Source organism: Piliocolobus tephrosceles, chromosome 14 (assembly GCF_002776525.5).
Source record: "Piliocolobus tephrosceles isolate RC106 chromosome 14, ASM277652v3, whole genome shotgun sequence".
Classification (NCBI taxonomy): Eukaryota; Metazoa; Chordata; class Mammalia; order Primates; family Cercopithecidae; genus Piliocolobus; species Piliocolobus tephrosceles.
Window position 1 is genome coordinate 65,722,733 of NC_045447.1, and position 18,153 is coordinate 65,740,885.

Below are 18,153 nucleotides of genomic sequence, written 5' to 3' on the forward strand. Positions count from 1 at the left end.
GAAAGGAAAGAAATTAGCTCAAGTTTTAAGAGTGTTGGTAAGGGCCAGGCACAGTGGCTCACACCTGTAATCCCAGCACTTTGCACGACCAAGACAGGTAGATTGTTTTTAGCTCAGGAGTTCGAGACCAGCCTGAGCAGCATGGTGAAACCCTGTCTGTACCAAAAACACAAAAAATTAGCCAGGCGCATCTGTGGTCCCAGATACTCAGGAGGCCAAGGTGGGAGGATTGTTTGAGCCTTGGGAGGTGGAGGTGGAGGTTGCCAGTGAGCTAAGCTCGTACCACTGCACTCCAGCCCGAGTGGCAGAGCGAGACTCTGTCTCAAAGAAAAAAAAGAAAAAAAGAGAGTTAGTAAGTTACTAGTGAACTAGAGGTATTTTTTGAACACAGCCACTCTGTTTCACCTATTAAGAGTGGCCCGTTATTAAAGAGCCATGTGACTGATTATTTTGATAACTAATTAAACAAAGGATAAAAGTCCCTAAATGTGTTTTATGCAGAAACATAATTAATAATGCTGAGAAATTATTCTGCTGTAAAAAGGTCCAGGAAAAGTGTGTGTGTGTGTGTGTGTGTGTGTGTGTGTTTCAGGTGACTACTGGAGGATAGACATTATTCAAAATATACGATTAAAGAGCCATTAGATTTTCTTCTAAAATGGAGTCTTTAAAAATTAAGTAAACAATATTCGTGTGGCTGTACTGAGTGTGTGGAGATATAATTCAAGCTAGAATGGGCATTTAGTGAATAAGCACTATGATGAATACCACCAGTTTGTGTCAGCATTATGGAATTCATCTTTCACCTCTGAATTATCTTTCAGCAGAGGCAAGAATGTTGGATTCAGTTGAAGCTTAGATTACTGAAGAGTAATCACTGCCAATGATGATTACAGGAGTACACCAGGACGAATGTGTCTCTCAATCTGAGCTTAAACTTGTGGAACAGTCTCAAAGAAAAATCCACTGAGCTCATTATGCAGTATTTGGCTGCTGCTAACATAGCCTGTTAGCTGGGATTTAAGTTTAATAGAGAAAAAAAAAAAAAAAAAGACAGAGACAATATATACTTTGTGTATATATTGTACTTATGAAGGTGTACTTACGAAGTATTTTAAAAAATTTATTCAACTGTTTTTTATATTCCTACTATGAACAAATCAGTATATATTTTTAGTTCTGTGCAGTGTCTCCATCCATTTCCTCCTTCCCGTGTTTTCTTTCCCCTTCCTTTCTTCTTTCCCTCCCTCCCACCCTGCTTTCCCTCCCTCCCTCCCTCCCTTCCTTCCTTCCCTCCTTTCCCTCCCTCCTTTCCTCCCTTCCCTCTCCCTCCCTTCCTTCCTCCCTTCTCTTCCCTTCCCTTCCTTTCATTTCCTCCTTTCCCTCCCTTCATTTCATCCCTTTCCTTCCTTCCTCCCTTTCCTTCCTTCCCTCCTCCCCTCCCTCCCTCCCTTCCTTCCCTCCCTCCTTTCCTTCCCTTCATTTCTTCCCTTTATTTCCTTCCTTCCTTTCCTCCCTCCCTTCTTCCTTTCCTCCCTCCTTTCCCCTTCCTCCCTCCGTTCTTTTTTCCCCGTCCCCTCCCCTCACTTCCTTCCAATTTTTGTTCCTTTGGTCAGCCCTTGGAACTCATTTACAGAGACTATGTATTTGATCTCAATTTTTTTCAGTTTTATGCCACAGACATAGTTAATTCCGCAGATATTTTTTGAAGGAAAATTTGTATTATTTTTATGTACAGAAAACTCAACAGTGTACATTTAACCCAGTTTGGTGGCAAGTTCTTTAGCTTTTGCCTTTTTGAGCTTGGCAATGGGAGCCACAGGCTTGGGACCCAGGACATATCCTCCCCAGTGACGATGGATCTCATCGGATCTGTCGTTGTAATTGGTTCTGATAGCTTCCACCAGCGCTCCTTTGTCTTCTGAGTTAACCTGTGTGAAGGCAGCAGTAGTGGTGCAGGTCTTCCTGTGGATTAGATGTCCCAGTCTTGTCTTCCCCTTGATAATGCAGTAAGGGACCCCCATTTTATAACACAGGACAGGCAAGAAGACAACCAGCTCGATGGGATCCATGTCCTATGCAGTCACCACCAGCTGAGCTTTCTCATTCTCCACCGCGGTGGTGATGGTATTAGCTCCTGCTTGAAGGACAGGTGTTCTTCTTAGTGGGGACGTCTCCTTTGCCGGCGCTTTCTTCTCCGCCTGGGCCAATAGACTCTGCTTCTTCTCTTGCTTTGGCTCTGTTCTGTACTTGTGGGCCAGCTTAAGCAGCTGTGTAGCTGTTTGGTGGTCCAGGTCTTGGGTGAACTGGTTAATCGCAGGAGGCGCTTTTAGTCGCTTATAGAGGATGACTCCCTGCCGCTGCAACCTGCTATAGCGGGGCCATTTCACAAAACGGGTGAGGCCTCTTTTGGGCTGGATGTCCTGTCTAATGCCAAAATTCTTCGGCCTTTTCTCAAACAGGGGATTCACCACTGTTTTGGCCTCCTGCTTCTTCACAACAGCAGGGGCCGGAGCCACCTTCTTCCTTTTGGCTTTCTTTCCTTTCCGCCATCTTGGGCGATGGGCGGTGGGAAGAGAGCGCTAATTTCTCAAATGTTGAGGCCTTTGCCATAGAAGGGAATGAAAAGGTTTTCTTTTGTTTATGTTGTTTAATGCTGTAAGAGAAACATAGCCTTTTTAAAGGATGAGAAGAAAACAAATTAATTTTGTTTCTATTTTTCATGCACATATGCTTTGATAGAGGTTATAAGTTTATGTCCAAATCCTGCCATTGCAAATGGGAAAGTGTTGGCTTTGCTCATGCTTCTCTATAGTATGTTTTAATATGGTCAGAATTTTTGGGGTTTTTTTTTTTAACCTTTTTTTCCCCACAAATTAAGTGAGTTTTTTAATCAGCAGAAAATATTGTGGGCATTTTGTGTGATTGAAATGTTGAGGTCAGCAGAATTTCATAAAAGACCCCTCCTCACCATTTTCTAATTGGTAGTATTCCAATATTCCTTTGTAGTTAGTTTTTCAAACAGCTTTAACTACTACAACACAAAAGTTGTGGTACCAAGTCTTATTTATGAGGAAAATACACATTTTGGTTTCCTGTGAGACAGACTTTAGACCCTGCCGTGGTAACAGGGTTGGCCTTTGCCCTTGTTGAGGCGGGCCCACGCCGGCGACATTTCAGGAGGCCGCTTGGCAGCCATTTTAGATCCTGCCCGCGCGGAGAGCTCCTGGCTGCCAAAAACTGCAGTCGCTCCGTGCCAAGACACTCTTGGCAGTGGAGATAAACTTTGTAGAGATACACAGTCCAGAAATATCTTATAATTACAAAGCACAGGGGGCAGAATGTTTTTACAATACAGCTGTGCTAATGTAAACATTTAATTTGGCAGCCTTCTCCACCCACTTTTCAATTAACCGGGTTTATGCAGATACTTTAGGTCTGTAATAAACTTTATTGCTAAGAGTACAGTTTATGAAACACAGATTTGAGGGGCTTTTTTGAGGGGTTTTCCATCCATTTAGGAAAGCACATTGTGAATGTTATGTTGCTGTGAATGGGAAGGGTAGCTTTCTGTCTCAAAAGATGCCATTGGCCTGGCTAACTGAAACAATTGCTTTAGGAAAAAAAAGTGTTGGGGCTGTCTCCTTTGGCTTCTAAAGCATGCAAGAGGATATTAATAGAAAGAGGTAAAAATCACTTATATAGCTATAAAAAGATACTCGTGTTGATGATCATTAAAAAAGATAAATGTCCCCTGCAATGCGTGAAACTGTTTCAGAGATAGATTCCTGATAACAGTTCTTACAGATATAATTATAATAATTGTGTGATCACCATGATAATTATTCTTATGGAGTGAAAGAAATAATTTTCTATATAAGTAGCATTCAACTGTTCAGCTCACAAAGCTAGTCAATAGATCCTTTTCAGCTAACCTAAAAAATGGTAGAGGTCATGGAGTTTTAAAGCTAAATTTGGTATTAATTGACATTGTAAAGGGGATTTTTTTCATAAGAAATATGACATCACAATCCATGATATCTCCTTGCATAGATTTGCTTACACATTTCTCAGATACATTAGAGAAAACCATATAAAATGCTATACACATGGGTCGTTTTTCTAAAAGGCAAAAAATGTACAACTGATATTTTCATGTTATTCCATTTAGAAACTTTGCCTTGGTTATGATTTTTTAAAATTAGCTTTTGTTTTTTCTTGAGGATGGATTTTAGTAGCAGAAAACCAATTCTTACAATGTTTTCTCTCAGTACTCCTTTTGAGACATTCATGTAGTCTGGCTCCATCAGTATTCTATAATGGGGTGTGACCACAAAGTAATTTTCATTCTGAAATAGTATTTGACTCTTCAGCTCCCAAACTAGTCAATAGACCCCTTTCAGCTATTCTGAAAGATAATAGAGGTCAGAGAATTTTAAATCTCTGGTCTCATTATTTTATAGTCTCACTATTTCATGCTGCAGTAGCTGTTTTGTCATCATACCACCTTTACACATTCTGCTTATTACAGCTAAATAATACTTTTGCAGTCTGTGGCTTTTAGTCTCTCATGTTTTAGTTGCTATAAACAAAAATTAAATGAAAAAGTTTGTCCCACTACTAAATCTTTGTGTATGTGTGAAAAGTGTCAATATATTTTCAAAACATAATGATTACAGATTCTGCTTATTTGTAAATTGTATAGAGAGCACATTTTACCTGTTAGCAAGTGAATGAAAGTCAACATAGTACAAATGAAACCATGAGCTGCATGAAGACAGGAACAGATAATCTTTTATTGACTGTTGTAGACTGAATTCCAAGGATGATACATGGACCACTGTAGGCGTTCAGTCCTTTTCAAAAAACTAAACAAATGGATAAATATCATCTGTATATGTCACAATCAGAATATTGAATGTTAATTACCTGTATAAATTGATAGCTCATTATGACTTTTTGTTTTTAAGATTGCTTTGTCTTTCTTTTGGGAATTAATGCTCTTTGTCTCAGTTTCTACCTGGATAATACATCCAAGATAACATTTTTATGCCATTTAAATAGATTCCCAAAATTATTCAGGGGAAGTTGGGATACGGGAGGTCACAATCTTGGAGAGAAGTAATGTATAAACAACCAACCATAATGCATTGGTCAGGCTCTGCACTGAAGTGTGAGCAAGGCCACGTGGGCCCCAGAGGGAGGCCTCATTAGGTGGGGCAATAAGGTTCAGGAAGGATGTAACAGATGAAATTCAAGAACTCCTAAAGATGAATTAGGAGTTTGTCTTGCATCAAATAAGGGATATTCCAGGCATAGAAACCATATGAGCAAAGTCACAGACCTGCAGTTACACGGCATATTCTAGGACTGTTAAGAAGAATATTAAGAAGTTGGGTGTGGGTGTGAGGGGGAGAGCAAAGGGTGATGGTTTCTGTAAGAGTGAGGCTAGGCTGGGGCCAGGTTTTGGATCACCTTGAATGCTGTACTAAGGAGGTTGTAGATTATTCTAGCTAGCATTTGGAAGCCACCAAGGTATTTTAAGGAGTGAAGTGTTGTGATTCCTGATGGCTGTGCAGAGGATGGAGTCTGGTTATAGTGTGAAGAGTGAATCATTGTGGCCTGAGGAGGCTGAGGCTATTGTGAGGTAAAAATGTGAAGCTCAATAAGGGACTTAGCACCAGTTGGGAAGGAGATGGGGAAGTGGGCTTGAAAGGTAGAGTCTGGGCTGACAACTGAATGTGAGGCTTTAGGGAGATGGGATTTCTGGAATGAGCGTTTTCAGCTTGGGAAACTTGTGAATGCCATTAATTGAGATGTGGATTGGTTGGTTGGGGGAGGGGTGTGAGAGTGTACAAAGGTTGTGCACTAGTAACATCAGGAGGAGTTTTGCAGTTAAAGAAGACGTTAGTGCTAGATATGGAGATACGGAGTTCTCAAAAAAATGGGTAGTATTTGTAAACATGGACCTAGCTGAGTTTGCCGAGGAGGAATATACAAAGACAAGAAGATGGCCAAGTGGGATGGGTTGTCTTTGGGATCAGCAACATTTAAGGGACCGACAGAAGAGAAGGAGATAGCCATCAAGACAGGAAAGGAGCCCTCAGAAATAGAGGATTGGACCTAGAAAGGAGTAGTGCCCTAAAGGAAAGGGGAAGGAGAATTTCCAAAAGCCAGGGATACTTAGTGTGAAAAGTTAACTAAGTAAAGTCTGGGTATGTCAAGTTGTGTCTTAAAAAAAATAGTAATTTTGGAGCTGAAACACACACTTGACTTACTGATCCTGAGACCTAGTGTTGGACATGAGGATTATTATTTTCTTATCTCAGATCGTGATCAGAGAGTATGTGAGTTTTGGCATTGTGTTTTATTCCTTGTTCTAACTTCACTGAAACAGATTCTGGGGTCCTGGGTTGCTTAAAGGATGAATATTCTGTAGGCTTTAAGAAACTTCTGATGAAAACAGTGGATTATGTTTATTGTAATCTTTCTCTTCTATCGATTCTGAGAGGAAATTTGCATTTTCTTCTTCAGATTTCACCATTGACTATTATATTTTAAGGAGGAGAAGCTGATTTGAAATTTTGGTTTGAGTTTTGAAGAAGGCGTGAACAGTTTCACAGAAAATAGAAGGAAATATGCCCAACTACTGAGTGCACCCCTTTAAATGGCTCTTAACAAGCCTTCAGACCTAGGGGCAAAATTATGCTCCGGGGTACAGGTCCCTGGATTCACTCTGTTAGCAGCAGCACTGAGGAGCAGTTTATTTGGACAATCCCCTCTGCTTCTGTTCTCCCTGTGTGATTCCACATTTTAGCCATAAAAGACTCAGAAAGTGGTGATTTTATGCTAGTATATGCAGAAATACCTTAGCAAATATGATTGAGCAAAGTAACGTGTAAGTAAATACAATAGCTGACTGGAAACTGGGGGCAACTCTGCAGTTTCCCTGGATATCTTTAGGAGTTTTGTGAAATTAAAAAAAAAATGCCTGGATCCTCCAAATGAAGTGAAGTCATAATCAGTCTGCAATGTTGACTTGAGAGTTTCTTTTAAATAAAACTAAATGAGCAAGTGGAAGTCTTATTAGCTAAAACCAAAAGCACAAACATACATGGCCCTTTCACAAAGTAAAATGGCTATAAGCATAATGAGACTCCAACACATCTTTACTTTTTTGCTCTTTTGAAGTTTTCCAGCCCTTACATTCTAAGATGCTGCCTTACCACTTCCTTAAGGAAACACAAATGGGCAAGTTAAGTTTTTGAAAGTGAAGGAGGATCCTGTTTAAGTAGATTAGGGTCTGGCATGCCATTTAACTTTATCAGGCATTTAAAGCCGAGGATGTACACTGTAGCCGGCTGTGACTTGCCAATTAGCTGGGCTTTCCCCACTGTTTCTGGTTTGGCAGGGACGAGGTGGTTCACCCTGCCGCACTACTGCCTGCCAAGGACACATGGCCAGCTCCCGGCTTCCTGTCTTCCTCTTTGTGTCCTGGCCTTGCCTTCCAGGGAGCTGCCAGAACACAATTGCCAAAAAATCTTCCTTCGGAAAGGTCAAGTAACCTCAAGTCACCTATGCCAATATTTGTGTTTTCTTTTTAATCCTTCTGTGTTCGACTTGGAGAAAGCTGTAGAAGCGAACATGCAGAGTGGAACCTGGGTCACTTTGGATCACTTGGATAAAGCAACAGAACCCAAAGAATCCCTTGGCCAGTCAGGGTATGATGTTTTGAGTAGAATTCTATTTAAAGCTCTGTGAAGTGTGATAGAGTTCAGAATGGTTCAATGTGGATTTGGATTTAGTTGCTTTTTAGGATTCACTGTACGTGTGTGATTTTTGGCCAAAGCTGGTGCATCACATGGCAGGGAGAGGGAGAAAAGTGGAGATTGGTTTTGGCTTAAGGACTGCATTTTTGTTTGTTTGTGTTTTCAGGACTCTATAGTCACATATTGCCTTTTGCTTTCCAGTTTGGTGTCTGTGAGCAAGCATCAGCAGCCAAGTCCCTTGTACACTGGCTGAGAACAATGTACGGGAGTTACCTGGGGTGCTTGTTGAGAGCACTTTCTTGGCCCCAGCGTTGCTGTACAAGTCCCAGTCATTACGGGTGAGGTCGAGGAATCTGAATTTCTAACAAGCATCTCAAATGAATCTGATGCTCACTAGAATTTGTGGACTGAATGTATCACTGATTGTGAAATGACAATAAGGCAAGTAGCATTTATTGTCATGATACAGCAAGCTGTTCTACTTCTCCTTTAATTGGTCTTTTTGGAGATCTGTGTTGAATTGGAATCTAGATTGTATGCCGTTCTTCACTGACAACAAACACTTTTCTGAAGATTGAAATTTTAAAAACCTGTTAATATAAGAAACTTTATCCAAATAATTGTTCCAGGTTTAAATTCTAAATTTTAGGATGATTTATAAGGTTTTTAAATGATATGTAGAATGCCATAGTAAACATCCTAAACAACTTTAGAAGGCTCTCTCCCCGTAGCCCACACTGTGAATCATGCCCCTTGGAGATGTGCAGTGTGATGGGCCTAGTGATGTCTGTTATGGAAGGGCAACCCCGTGTCTCTAATACTTCATAAAGCAAAGCTTTTATTATTTACTTTGAAAAAATTCCATGTGAGGAATATGGAATTCTCAAAGTGCCTAAACCTGAGCCACCTACTATTTCTCGTGTCTGTTGGTAATTAATATAGGGGGTCTATGTGTGTTCTGTCTGTGGACTCCAGGTAAGTTCAACATAGCCCCAATATTCCCTTTTGGCTTTTCATGGAAAATTGTCCATAGCACTTTCTTCCTAAGCTCAGTTTAATTTTCTTTTGTGCCTTTTGTACCTTGAGATATGCTGTCTTTCTTGGTGAGAATGGTATAGCCATGAACCTTTTTGTCATTGTTTTGTAGCATTCATAGAGTGAGGACCAGATTAACTGTAATTTACCTTTTTTTCCCTAAGTTATTTCCAAAATTTGCTAAAAAGCTGCAGCCTCAGGGACACCTCTGACTTTCTCACACAACTAACAAATGCCACGCTAATTTGGAACACATGTTCTGTCAAAGTTTTACCTATAGCCTTGAGTTCCAAATTTGCAACTTCAGCATCTTCTGTTGAAAATAAACAGCGTATTTTCTCTTAAGCTCCCTTTTTGCCTCCTCTTGAACTCCATAGTCTTTTATAACAGTAATAAGGAAATGTAGTTATGGGTATAATTGCCACAAGGCAATTGTACCCTGGAGAACTGGCAGAATTTTCTTTTCTATATCTGAGGACTGGGCTCCGTCAAGAAGATCCATTTGCAAATAACTCAATTAGAAGAATAACAACAGTGTCTTTATTTTTATAGCAACTTTCCCTATAGAGATCAAAGTGTGTTAGGGACATCCTGTCAGATTCATCATTCTAATACCCCAGTGGACTGGAATAAAAAGTTTTATTATACTTGTTTGAGACAGGAGAGTGAGACAAAGAAAGCTTAAGTGTTGTCCCTCAGATCATAGAGAAAGTCAGAAGGGGAAATGCAATGAAAAATCAAGGTTTTTCTATTACTCTGCAAGTTATCAAGCTCTGCATTCCTTTCTGGTAATTGTAAAGGATCAGAATAAAGCACAACCTCTTTGGGGATTGCAAAGTAATGTAGATGAAAGTGCCTTGAAAATAGCTAAGGTGTTCTTGCTATCTTTATCATGTTTAGTACAAATGGAAGGTAAGAAAGAACCTTATTGTCAGTATCTAGTTGTGTCAATATATATGAAATGGGTTTTGCACATTCTTGATTGATTGGATTCAAACTGCCAAGTTGTCTTAATCATTAATGAAGGACTAATGGAAAAGAACATTTATAATTCTGGATTTAAAGGACTTCCGTAAGATTTGACAACAAATTTTGAACAGATTAAGAAGCCAAAGATCAAAGCTACTCTGATTACATAAATGGTCTAACAAAACAATTAAGTAGTCTGATTTTTCTTTTTAAGGTTTTACTTGTAGACTCCATAGTTCTGAGGGTAGAAGTGATGAACTTAGGCTCTGTTTTTTTTTTTTTTTTTTTTTTTTTAATTTATTTTTTTGCTAGAATAAGAGAACTGGGAGTAAAATTACTACTAATCTGTCGACCTGATTTCACGGAGCCTTGGAGGACACATTCTCTGGGGAGTAGACACAATTAACTTGATGTTCCTAATTACTATTGTTTGATTTGTGATTAAAAGTGGTGTATTTTGGTGTAGGGCTTTTGGCTCCTCAGGTGTCCAGTGTGCTGCTGCTGGGGAGAGTAGGGAGTGGCAGCATTCCCTCCTTAAACAGGAATCCCCTTCCACAAACTAGAAGCTGAAATATCAGAAATAACCCACATTTAATCAGACCTTGCCTTCTAATGAGAAAAAATGAAAAATTAGGCAAAACATAAATGCATGGCTTTTTAAAGCTCTCTCTTTGATTTTCAGAGTTCTAGAGTGGGTTCATATTTCTTCACTTTAACCCAAGTAAGTGAAGCTATCTTTCATTTATAGATCCTCCCTGAGTGCCTCATGGGAAGAGTAATGGCCTTGAGACTTTTATCTCACCATCACTGCACCTCTTGTTATGTCTTGATGCTTAATGAATGTTAAGCTGAAAACTAATCCAGGTAAACAGGTGAATGGAAAATTAAGTTCAACCAGCGTGAGCATAGAAAAAAACATCCATCATTTAGGGGTACCATTAGCACTGCCAATGGACTAAGGAGACACATGCTGTTCCCTACCAGGTGATTGGATCATATCAGCTAATTTATTCTATTTTTAATAATTGCTGAATGATATTAATAGGGAACTTTCAGTTATCTTATTATGCATTTTCTTTTTCAAAAAAAAAAGTTTAAAAACATTTTCTTAAATTCTCCACCCCCTTTTTCTTCCCAATGCCCCTACTAGATTCCTTTCTCTGTGTTTGCAATGTCATTGTGGTTTTCATGGTGTGACATACATCCCCTTAATGCCATAAAAGATTCCTGCTCTGTGAAAATAAAATTGAACAGTGTTGTCACTTTGAAAACACAGTGATAGCTTTGAATGGGAGTCTAACGTGAGGAGGAAGCTGTGGCTTTGGGATCCAGATTACGGTGACCGAACTTCCAAATGCAAATTTGGTCTGCAATCCTGGCTTCACTGCAGTCATTTATATTGACATTGAATAAATAAACCTAAATAAATAAGAATGAAGCGGCAACACAATAAAAGTTGTCTCATTTGTGCTTTAGACTTTCAAATAAAAATTAGAATTTATCATTTTCTTTGAGATTATTTCTCTGTTTCATGTCCTTACAAAATTAGCTTGATGTTTTAACCCATCTTTACTTCATTAAAGTATTCCTTAGATATGGAGTTTTCTAAAAAATAAAATATTTTGTCAATAAGATGGAAAATGACAAGCATTATTTCCTAAAAGCATCACAGGAGAGAGAAGCATTGTGCATTTATCAGGCAGTGACAGAATTTTGCAGATTGATGATGGAAGCTGTAACATCAAACCTTGCCATCTCTGGCGGTTTAAATACTGTGTAGGTCAGTTGTACCAAAAGGTTCTTTTTTCAACTTCTTTTGCCAGTTGATTGGTCCTATGAAGTAAATTAATGGTTTCAGGTCAATTCTTGGGCAGTTAGCATTCTCTGGGGCCCTTATTGGCTTAAGCAAGCCTGGAAGAAAAGGATTTCCTTCCAGGTCAGGTGTAGAACATTGTGGAGAAGCTTATGGGATCTCTTTCTCTTTTGTGAAAGAGAGACAGAGAGTATGTATGCTGGATTGGGGTGGTACAGTGCACCTCCAATATTAAAAAATAATTTCCTAATAAATTATCTCAGTGTTATTTTGTTCTCTCTTCTGTGACGTTGGTAAGTGGATATTTTGTGTAAATTGGCTCCAAACAGACCTTCAGATACATTGAAGGTGGAGCTTAGTTCTTTGCTCTATTATCCCGTTTCTAGGATAGTGCCTGTTTCAACCTATTTCTCAGCCAAATTATATCATAACTTGCTGTCTGCTTAATATAATGTATCTAATTTGTTTTATCTTGGCTCTAGTTGAATTATCTACTTCTATGGCATGATTCTTAAATCATAGCATGTACATATACAGTACATTGGAAGAACTGGGATAATTTTTGTTTCTTCTTATTGTCCTTTTTCTTTTGGGACTGTAACTTATTTTTTTTTTTTTTGAGACGGAGTCTCGCTCTGTCGCCCAGGCTGGAGTGCAGTGGCCGGATCTCAGCTCACTGCAAGCTGTGCCTCCCGGGTTTATGCCATTCTCCTGCCTCAGCCTCCCGAGTAGCTGGGACTACAGGCGCCCACCACCTCGCCCGGCTAGTTTTTTGTATTTTTTTTAGTAGAGACGGGGTTTCACCGTGTTAGCCAGGATGGTCTCGATCTCCTGACCTCGTGATCCGCCCGTCTCGGTCTCCCAAAGTGCTGGGATTACAGGCTTGAGCCACCGCGCCCGGCAGGACTGTAACTTACAATGAAAGTTTAAGTTTCAAATAGTATGTGTGTAATAAAAAACTTGGTTAAAATTTGGATTCATTTTCCTATCTGGCTTTAGGCTCCCTGTCCCACCCATTCCACCCCGCCATTACCAGAAAAAGTCAAGGGCTATTTCTATCTTGTGGTCTCAGCATTATTCCTATAGTTTTTAGTGTCTGTGCAATATGTCTGCTGTCATATTTATGGAGATTATATCTTAGCTTACCTGTCATACTCTAATTTTCTCATTGGGGAAAATGAAGGGTGGTAGGAAAACACAAAAAGTGGAAGTTATTGCTAGACTTACTTCATGGCCACTTTATGTCTATTTAGACTCCAACCCATTTTCTTTTTTCAGTAAATATTTATTGAATTAAATTTATAAATGTGCATTAGAAGTTTGCTTTATGTGGCATAGATTGACTAAAATACATTTCAGGCACAGGTTTAAAAAAATAATAAACGTGTATTTTCAGTTGAAATGGTCTCTGTATGATGTTTGGTGGTAACTGTCACCAACTAGGAAAATAATGTTTTAAAAAGAGACATAAAATAAATCTTGGGGGTGGGGGTTCAAAATGATTGAGGGAGAGGATGTAGAAGGACATTGCATAGAGTGCAATGCTGGCAGCTAAGTGTGCACATCCAACGCCAGTGTCATCCTGTTAGTGCTATCCAAAAAAAGTTGGCAACATGTGAATTGATGCTGTATGTTTTTCCGTTATGTCACTTCCCTCTAGCCAGGCTGTTATCTAGCACAGCTTAAAACATGAAGTATATTGGTACTGTTTGCATTTGTGATTCTAAAGTTTTGGTACTGTGAGTTCATATATATCCCTGTGCATATGAACATAAATATTTTTGTTTTCTCGTGTTCGTAGAGTGTTTTAGCAAAACACCATAGAGTGTACTATTCTGATAGAAAAAATGCTTTCTTTGTAATTTTTTCTTTTCTTATTTTGTAGTTTTTCTTATGTAAAATGCCTGATGTCAAGTGGGGACTTATGAACCATTTCCTAAAGGAAACAGAGTAATGTTGAAATCATTTCTCTTTCCTGTTACGTATTATTCTTACGCTGATGTATAGTGGTACATATTTAAGAAAACCTTTTGATTATTCCCATGAGACTGTTAGTTATTCCGACAATTGATAAGAATTTCAAAGTTGTTTGTGGCATGAAAAACAAGTAAATGTATAATGTTTTACAAAAACAATCAAATTTATAATTGTTCCAGTCAAGGAGCATACAGTCATGTTTGTAGGAAAAATACATGCACATGAAAAAACTTGGTATGTGCAACTTGTTAAAGATTGGATAGAGAGACTAGGAAATGATAAAAAGAAGAAGTAAACTTGGATGGATGGGTAGGATTATCAGAATACCTCCTGGAAGAGATTAATTGGAACATGGCATTGAAAATCTAATTATCTTTTTAAAAAACTTGATTATTTTTATGTATCAATATACATTACAAAAAACTTTTGGATATAGAATTTTGTACTTAGTACTGAATGGTGGCAGTGTTTTCCCACCTTCTTTTTAAAAAATGAGAACCATAACAAATACTTGAAATCTAATGATTTTTACAGAATTATTGTATTTGTCTAATACTGTTTAACTCTATTACCTGACTTGTATTTTAGAGTGATAGATATGCCAACTTCAAAAAACAAATGTATCTGTCAGATTTGAGTGAAGTAAACTACCAGATAGTCCAATAGGAGGAATTTCATGGGCAAGGCCAGTTTCAGTGAGAAAAGTTGAATGGGCAGTGAGGTCACCCAGATATTAGCATCAATAGGAATCTACTGCTCAAATTGAGCTGGAGCTGCCTGAAGGGAGGGCATCACAGAGGGAGGAACTTGTTCAGTGGAAGCAAGAATCACGAAAGGAAATCTCGCCACTGTTTGGAGACAAATGTCAGAGCAGAGGAGGGAAGGAATACCTCCCCTTCTTTCTTCCCACCCTCCAAATTCCCCAACTCCTACCATTACCTCCTGTTGGTTGGACCTAGCCTGAAGTCAATAGTTAATGGAACTGGGAAAGGTGGTTTGCAGGAACAGAGTTCAGGATGAATCTGAGGACAAGTTACCATTACAGGACAATTCTAATTTTGGGGGTGGGTGGAGGGAGAGATTTAGGTAAGATTCAAAGTAATCGTTTGGGGCAGGGGAATTAAGTTTGCATAATATCCAAAGCTTTATCACACCAGTTTTTCGTACTGGTGTTGAGGTACTAATGTTTTAAATCCTATCTGAAAATCTGGTTTATACATTTCTATCATGGCCTTGCTGTTAGATGGTTTTGAAAAATATCCATGTACAATCTTGTTAGTAAATTTTAGAGTTTTAACATGCTTTAAATATCAAGAAAAAATTGATCTGGTCTAATTAGAAGCAGTCTTTAAGACCAAGAACAACAGGTGACAGACTCAAATTATTCCTATGGCAGTTAATTCTGACAAAGAATTGGATGATCCTTTCTTCCCCTTTTCCATCTTTTGGAGGTAACAAGAGTGGGCAAGGAGAAGTTCAACTGGTCTTGTAACCAAGCACTATCTAGAACTTGGAAATAATGATGTGATTTCTTGTTTTTGTGTGTGTGTTTGTTGGAGGTTGAATATGCAACATAGTTTGTTTTTTGACTGGATGACAAGGCAGTGTCAGTTTTGAAATGGCAGCATAATAATCAATTTGGAAAGTTAAACATTAGCCATATGTAGTGGTATGTGCAGTGAAAATAATCTTTATGAGCATGGGAGATGAGTCTGAGTAAAAAGCTTGAAGTTGGTCCGTGTTAAAATTTTGTCACATCTGGAAGGCATTGATGTCTAAGATTACATAGGTTTGATATCATTCAGGGTTAAGGCATATGGATGGGACGTTATGCAGAACCTTGATTTTTTCATACTCTTTGGATTTGGCTTAGGCATTTTTGAATCATAAGGAGTTGATTTGAATCTCTATTAAAGATAAAATGAGTAACAAGACAAAATGGGAGGAATTTTGAGCACCTGGTACACAGCTCTGCACCATTATACTCTCAGTTCCCTTCTTTAAAATGGATATAGCAAGTGAACATGCCCCTCATCATTTATTTTCCCATTTCCCAAATAACCATAGTAATGAGTAGTAGATTTCATGGTGGGCCTCTATTATTCTTTATTATTCTTTGTTAGAATTATCTGCATTTTATTTTTTAATTTTTATTTATTTTTTTCAAGATATGGTCTTACTCTGTCACCGAGGCTGGAGTGTAGTGGTGCAATCTCAGCTCATTGAAGCCTCAACCTCCAGGGCTCAAATAATCCTTCCACCTCAGCCTCCCAAGTAGCTGGAACTACAGGCACCCACCGCTAAGCCCAGCTAATTATTGTGTTTTTAGTAGAGATGGAGTTTCACCATGTTGGCCAGGCTAATCTTGAACTCCTGACCTCAGGTGATCCTCCCACCTCAGCCTCCCAAGTAGCTGGGACTACAGGCACCCACCACCATGCCCAGTTAATTATTGTATTTTTAGTAGAGATGGAATTTCATTATGTTGGCCAGGCTGGTCTTGAACTCCTGACCTCAAGTGATCCACCCACCTCAGCCTCCCATAGTGTTGGGATTACAGGCATGTGCCACAGTGCCTGGCCAGGATTATCTGTATTTTAAACTATTCTCTTAAAATGACTGTTTGAAAGAATATTGCCCCACAAAATGCCCTATCTTCATGTCTCTGTGAGCCTGTAAACTTTTCAAAGTTCTTTCAAACACATTATTTCATTGGTTAGAATATTCTTCACCTTCTGTTTTAAAAAAAGGGAAATCATGTTAGCTATTTTTTGTTTTTGTTTTATCAGTATAATTGAGTTCCTTTCTTTGCATGCACAGTTTTAATTTGCAGGAGGAAGTTACTGTCTTCTCATTTGTTTCCTCATTTTATCCCTTTTCCAAAATGTTGGTTCAATGATGCATTATTCAAATAGTTTTATTCCTGGTAAATAAGCTTTTGCCTTGAAAACATGGGGACAGAAGTTCTTTGAACCACTTACAAAGGAACTGTTAGGACATTTAATACTATTATCTGCCACATCAGCAAGCTTCCTGTTCATCAAATGACTTACCTGATTTTTTCCCTCTAATATTATGATAAAGTTATTTTATGAACAGAAGCAATGATGAATACCCCACATACAAATCTACTTTACTTTGATAGAAAGTATGCTATGCGTCATCTTACTCTGTTATCCAGTTAATTGTTATGCATCTTGAGATTAAATATATACATTTATTTTTATATGAATATATTATCACAGACTTAAGAGCCATAATTTAATAATAAAACAAGGACTGGTTCTTAATCACATGTAAGTAACGTAAGATATAAAAAAACCCATCCAGTTTCTTCTCTCTAAGCTCACATAATGATATAGACATAAACATTTTAATGATTTGGCAAAGTATCTTTTTAGCTAACATAATAGATAAATCTGTATCCAATTAAAAATTTTTTAGGAGCATATGCCTGTGAAAAAATGAGCAATTAAAAAATACGAATACGACTTTTTGGTCATTGAGTCAATCACTACATTTGTATTTGTAGAGAGGTTGTAGAAACTTAATAATTAGAATATATGTAGATAATAAGCAAAAACTAAAAGTTATGCTTGGCATTACTGGCAGTTTGTTTGTAATTTAAGGAAGATGAACTGTTTTAAGTGCTACCAGTCATCATCTTGTTCTCTGTAAAACCGTGGTTAGTCATTCAACACATATTGATTGAGCATCTACTGTGTGCCAGGAATATGCTAGGGCAGTAAATAAGACTCACATGTTTCTTGACCCCATGGATTTTAAAATGTAGCAGAAGAGTTGCGCTCTAACCCAGTCAGTCCTTCAATTACCTGTGTTGTCAGTGTTTGCAAGGGGCAGTGCAACCAACTAGGTGGGGATTTTGTTTTTTTTTTTTTTTTTTGGAGGAGGAGTACTAATTAAACCTTAAAGTGCATTAAATATATATATCTCATAGCCTTTTTCCACAAAAATACTTGTGCATATTTCACTGTTTTATGAAATTTTTTTTTCCTATTATTTCTAATTCCTTTGAAAACAACTAAGACTAAACTCTTACCTTTTCTTAACTAGTTGCCACTGGGCAAGATGAAAACTGATTCGTGCGTGAAATGGTTTGCTTAGGGTCAGCGTACAAGTGCTTGGCAGTTGCCGAATAGAACCCGGGAGTCCTGACTCTCCAGACAGTTAGGAGAGAACACGTCCTGCTCCCTGAGAAGAAAGATTGCCAATGAAATATTAGAAAGTCTTACATCTGATTTTAACCAGATATATTAAGTTTTGGGGAAAATACATGAAATGACATAGCACGGAGGGGTCATGTGTACACAGGAGTGTTGTATGTGTGGGATTTAGAATAATGCGTGAAGACTCCAGGATAAACCACATGTGTAAGTCATGGTGCTAGGTAGTAACATAAATGCTGTTCAGGACTTTGGAGGTAAAACAGCATTTATTTTTCTATGCTTTCCTTTTAAGAGAAAAATTTAAGACTAATAGAATCATAAACATTGCATTTGGTTTATGTTGAAATTCTGCATTGATTTTTCAATTTGCCTCCATGATTATGTTCTTAAGTCTGATGACATT

General features: G+C 38.3%; 1 protein-coding gene and 1 pseudogene across 28 annotated transcripts in view; one reads left to right on the forward strand and one right to left on the reverse strand.

The window, feature by feature from the left end:
- The window catches only part of NFIB (nuclear factor I B), a 444,635-nt gene that overhangs the window by 321,051 nt on the left and 105,431 nt on the right, over nucleotides 1-18,153 (forward strand). The gene's annotated exons all lie outside the window — the stretch shown is intronic.
- LOC111543397 lies at nucleotides 1,758-3,199 on the reverse strand (annotated as a pseudogene).